This window comes from Merops nubicus, unplaced genomic scaffold, assembly GCF_000691845.1.
Source record: "Merops nubicus isolate BGI_N331 unplaced genomic scaffold, ASM69184v1 scaffold11351, whole genome shotgun sequence".
NCBI classification, from domain to species: domain Eukaryota; kingdom Metazoa; phylum Chordata; class Aves; order Coraciiformes; family Meropidae; genus Merops; species Merops nubicus.
The window spans coordinates 109,423-115,225 of record NW_008589065.1 but is presented as its reverse complement, the minus strand read 5'-3'; positions in this window follow the sequence as shown (position 1 = coordinate 115,225).

Sequence of the window (5,803 nt, the reverse complement as noted above, 5' to 3'; positions counted from 1 at the left end):
TGGGTCTTCAGGGTGAAACAAGTCCTTATATTCTATCCCAGCTCCTAATATTTCCCAAACTAGGGGCTGAGGGAGTCAGGGTGAGATTAATATCCAATGTCTAAGTAGAATTGTACTGTTTCAAATAATTTTTGAAACATTTGCTGATTTATTAGATTAACATTGGGTCTACTGGTGGGCTACCAGAGTACATAAGGCCTGCTTCAAGGCTTTAACATAGAGACCAGACTGTAACAAGAATTTGAGCCTTTCTAAGGGTAAGCCACAACCTCAGACAAAATAAGGCTACTAGCACTACTGCCATGTCACACATATATGCAATTTTTCTTCCCTTTCCATACAGAAATTAAGATAATCTCAAAGGTTAGATAATATAATAAAATCAGACCTCTAACAACCCCAGCAACTACAGGTGACTCTAGAAGCTCCAGCTTTGCCTAAGTTGTCTGCACTCCAAGAAGTTGCTCTCACCTCTGAAGCCCCTTGTCCCAGCTACCAAAAGCATTTATGGTCATCCTTTCCTCTTCCATCTCACAGCTATAAATGTATATATGTTGAAGACTTATTAAGGTGCAAGGAGAAAGAGAATAGAAAGATAATGAGTTTCATAAAATGGAGATTCCATATTTTCCTCTGGATGTAAAAATCTCAATTTAAAAATGGCATCAGTTGTTTTCAGTTCTGAAGTGCCACTATAGCTGCTTGATAGCAGGGAGATACTGATTTAAAACACAGAAAATAATAATCCATTTTTCCTTTCAGGTGATACAATAAAGAGTAAGAAAGATAAAAAAAAAAAAAAGCATTCTGTGTTGAAAAATAGAACTGGCTTTACACTGTTATTTCCTCTTATAAAAAAGGTAACTGTCCTTTCACAGCCTAAGAAGGACCATTGTCCAGAAGCTAACAAAGTCATGCACACCATTGCCATGACTTCTTGAGATGCACTGGCCAGAAAAAAAGAAGCAATGTCAGGCAACCCTGCAGCTGGAGTAAGTCAGCTTCAGTCCAGCAGCATAAGCAGTTTATCACCGAGCAGTATTTGGCCCAAAGTATGCAAAAATAGTACTACAAGGAAAATAAATTACCAAGCTGTTTTCAGATAAATCAACAGAGAAGCTTAGATATTAACTAATATAGGCCATCAATTAACAACAACAAAATAATTCAACAGGAAACTTCAGAGAAGGAAACTGTGATACCATGTGCATTAAGTATAGAGTTTTTCAATAGGTCTAAATACGTATTAGCCCTCTGTTCCACCAGATCCCTGCTAAAACTACAGGGGAAACTGAGCGTTAAAGACTAATATTTGTCCTGAAAGTCAGGCCACCTCCTTTAGAAAAGATGGAAACTCAAGTCTCCAGGACTGTGTAGACAGATATGAGTATTATAAAATCCTTTCAAATTGTATTATAGAATAGGTGTATTTGATATAATTAATTAATAACAACATATTTATGGAATCCTTGTATCTGCCTTCTATTTTCAAACTTCTGTATTTAACATTGAAGGAAGTTTTGAGCTGCTGTCCCTATATTGCAGTGTGAGGAGAACAAACTCTGTCAACAACTAGCAGAGGGCTGAAAGGTAACTGCACAATCTGCTCTGAGCAAGGGGTACTGTGCATCTCTTTCCTGCCAAAAGCAGATTGCTACTCAGCAAGTCAGTTTTCTACCCTGCTCTCCCTGACATTGGAAAGTTATTTCACTGCTTCTCACAGCATGCAATCCACCCCTGCCACACACCCAGCCTGACACCTCTGACCAGCGGGAGACACGGGGACGAGGGCAACTCGCTTTCTGTGCCCTGCTCACTTCTGCCTCACTCCCACCTCGGCTGCTCTGGGGTAAACCCTGGCTCTTCATACAAAACACATGGCATCTGCATCAAACAGTCTGATCAAAGGAATTAACTGACACCTGTCTTAATTCAGTTAAGAATGCCTTGGACTCCGCTGGAAAGGTACTGATAACCAAAAGTTAAAAAAAAAAAGAAAAAACAACACCAGACCCCCCTTCCACCTCCTCCAAAAAAACAAATCCCAACAACAACCCTACAGTGCAGTCTCTCTACAGCTGCCTGCTCACCTTACTCCAAGGCCTGAAATTACTTGTAAAGACAGACTTGCTATTAAGACACCAGTGCTAGCTTCTGAACAGAGCATGATGGAGTGAAACCCCAGTTAACCAAGGGTTGGGCCAGTATTCCTTAAGGAAGCACAGCTGTTGGGATTAGTACACATTTCTGAGCCCTTATTTGCACAATTGTTGTTTAAACTCTCTAGGAAAGAACACATCCATATTGCTCTCTACTCCCACTCATTAGCAGAATCAGTTTTAAGTGGTGCCTGCTCACCTGCTGCTGACCTTGTAGAAGCTCACAAATGAAGCATTACTGATCAGAATCAGAAGCTGTGGTATGAAAGCAGAAAACCTGTAGAAACAGAGGAAAAGAAGAAACTGTGTTAACAGATACAAATAGGAAGCTTCCACCTTCTACGTGGAGAAGTCCAGGTAAAGAGCATGTCATGTCCATGAAGACTTTTACACAAATCACATGCAGTGTTGCCACATTCTTGCTAGCTGCAGGTTGAGTCATTTTAATTATGAAAGTTCTACTGTTAAATGGGCTTTAATAACTAAATGCATTGCTATTTCTTCAGCTCTTATTACGATTTAATTTACTTATTCATTTTTCTCTTCTTTGAATTCTTAATAAAACAAATAGATGACATCTCCCAGGCTTGATCCCTTTTATATTCTCGCCAGTGGAATAATATAATAACATTTTGTAGTAATGCTGTTTGGGCTGTTAGAGATAGAAAATGTCAAGCACCTTTCATATGCAATTCTAATATTTGTTTTACTCTCCATTGTTTCTAATATCCCCTGAGAACCTTGAAAGTAACATTATTTCCTTAAGAAGATTGGCCTTTCTTCCTTTCTACTTAGCACATCATTTTCTTGGGGCCTTATTACTTGCTTTTATAGAATAACAGCAACTGTCACAAAATATTGCTGCAGATACATGTCTGGGCTAGTGAAAAGGATCTAGGAATAAATAAGCATATGTCTTGTTTTCGTCCTAATTTGCTGACACTCTGCAAAGGAGAACAATGGACAAAATTTCCCCAAATCCAGAGTTGTTTACACCTCAGTTAAACTTTTATCACATTTAAGCAATCCCTTAATGCTTTAGTCCTCCAGCTATAAAAATGTGCCTGTCATGACAATCCTGTCCCACTTTGTTATTTAAAATAACAGGAGCAATAGTATGTGTTGAAAGTCTTATGAAATCTTTAAATTTTGGGAAAGGTGGGTCCCAGCAGATAAACTCATGTACTGGAGCCCAACATGCAGGATGGAAACCAGGGCATGCTACAGAGGTATAATTCAAGTTGATCTAATGGATCAAGTGGACTACTAGCTTTCATTTACTAGGTAGCAAAGCTCAGTGCTTTCAAAAAGCAGCAGATTTTTGTTATTGCCATTTTTTTTCTCCCCAGAGAATAAAGAGTTTCACTTGGAAATATCTTTATAGTTACCAAATGTCTTTCAGTTGTTCAGTACCAGGGATTACACACCTCAGAGTAGAACAAGACACACTGAAGTCCTTAACCAAAGTCCCTTAGCACATGCCACATGGAATTTAAAACCTTTCCATGGGGCTGCATGGGCTTAAACTCTAGTCACTAGGCCCAGAGGATACCCCAGAGCTGTGCACCAGAGGGACCTGGCTTCCAGCATACTGACCTTTCCCTTCCCCACAAATCTATTTGCAAAGCATTTAGAGGACTTGAATTCCCTGAGTTCCTCTTATCCACTCTTCCTTTGTGCCTTCTGGCCTGCCAAAGAGAAACTGTTTCCAGGCTTTCTCCTCTGCAATATAAGTGGCAAAATAGCCAAAGGTAGTTGACAATGGAATTTACTGGTGACAGCACATCTGCACACACGCATTTCTGGACATCTTTGTAGCACACTGTGCTTGCATATATCTGAGAATCACAGAGACAGAAGCTCCCAGCTATTCTTCCTTCAAGGTTGTGGTGGAGTGAAGGGAGGAAGAAGACTGAAGTGTTTCTGGGCAGTATCATATGTAACTGAATCCCACCAGCATGCACACAAACTGTCCAGGATGCTCTTGGTACAGGGAGAGGTACCACACAGAACAGAACACCCTGTTCACATTTCACAGAACATTGTTGGTCTGCTTCGAATGCTGCTCTCTAAAGAAAGGACACTGGGTTAGCAACTCATCTGACAGGCCAAAGGAGTCACAATGGCTCCTTAATTATTAAATTCTTCTAGGCACTTTTATATTAATTCATAGTCTAATGTGGTGTCAAGCTGGGGCGAATCAAGGTTAACAAATTCTATTAGTTCCAATCGCCACAAGAATTTCGTAGAATAATTTAGGTTGGAAAAGACCTTTAAGATTACCAAAGTCCAACCATAAACCTAACATTGCCAAGTCCACCACTAAACCATGTCCTTAAACATCACATCTACACGTCTTTTAAATACCTCCTGGGATGATTACTCAACCACTGCCCTAGGCAGACTGTTGCAATGCTTTACCACCCTTCTAGTGAAGAAACCTTTCCTAGTACCTAATCTAAACCTCCCCTGGTGAAACTTGACTTCATTTCCTCTTGTCCTATCACTTGTTACTTGGGAGAAGACAGCAACATCCACCTCTCTACAACCTCTCTTGAGGTAGCTGTAGAGTGATAAGATCTCCCCCGAGCATCCTTTTCTCCAGATTAAACCACCTCAGCTCCCTCAGCTGCTCCTCAGGACTTGTTCTCTAGACCCTCCACCAGCTGCATTGCCCATCTTTCGACACGCTCCAAGCACCTCGATGTCTTTCTTATAGTGGGTGCTCCAAATTGATGACAGTATTGGAGGTGCAGTCTCACCCCTGCTGAGTACAGGGGGACAGTCACTTCCCAAGTCCTGCTGGCCATATTGATCAATGTAGTTCATTAAATGCTAAATCTAATATTTATGTTCACCATAATATAAACTACTTATATGAACATGATCTGAATATCCATGATTTATTAATTTAGACATCATTTTAATTAGCCTTGATTTCAACTGAGTCTCGGTCTGAAACATAAGTTCTGTTTTAAGACACTGGAAGCAATATCCAAGATGAAATATGGAACTCTGAGGCAGGGTGCTTCTCAGTATCCTCAGCTCCTACCTCTTTCTCCTGCTGTGTAAGACCAGCACTCCTGTCCAGCTCAGAATTCCATTCCTCCCACCCCCCAAAAAAAAAAAGGTTGGGAAAACCTGTCTCCCACTGCATTCCAACAGTTAAAGATCTTTTGGAAAGTATTGCTTAGTAAAAGTTAAGCAGGTTTTCCTAGGACAGAGAACAGAGTGGAACAGCTCAGCCACCATGAATGGCAAGTGCCATGCAAAGCCCATGTTGAGGAGATGCAGTAAAACCCATCACAAGAAAACAAGACAAAAGGAACTGCTGTTAGCCACAAAACACCAGTGCCAAACTCATTCTCCTGAGGTTCTCCCTCACCATATCCTTGTTGCTGCCAGCAGCTCTACCTGCTCCCCACAGTTGTGCCCATGCTCCCCTAGAGAGCTGTGCTCATCCAGGAACACCCTGCACAGCACCAACCTTTGCTGTTACAGCAGGGCCACTTAAATTCTTCCTAACTCTGTTTTGCCCCTCTATAGAACAGGGATAAAACTGCAGTCTTGGCAGAGATCTGAGAACCTTAATTCTCTAATGTCTATAAACCCCTCTGAGGTTCTTATTCAGAAGGCACTGTAAA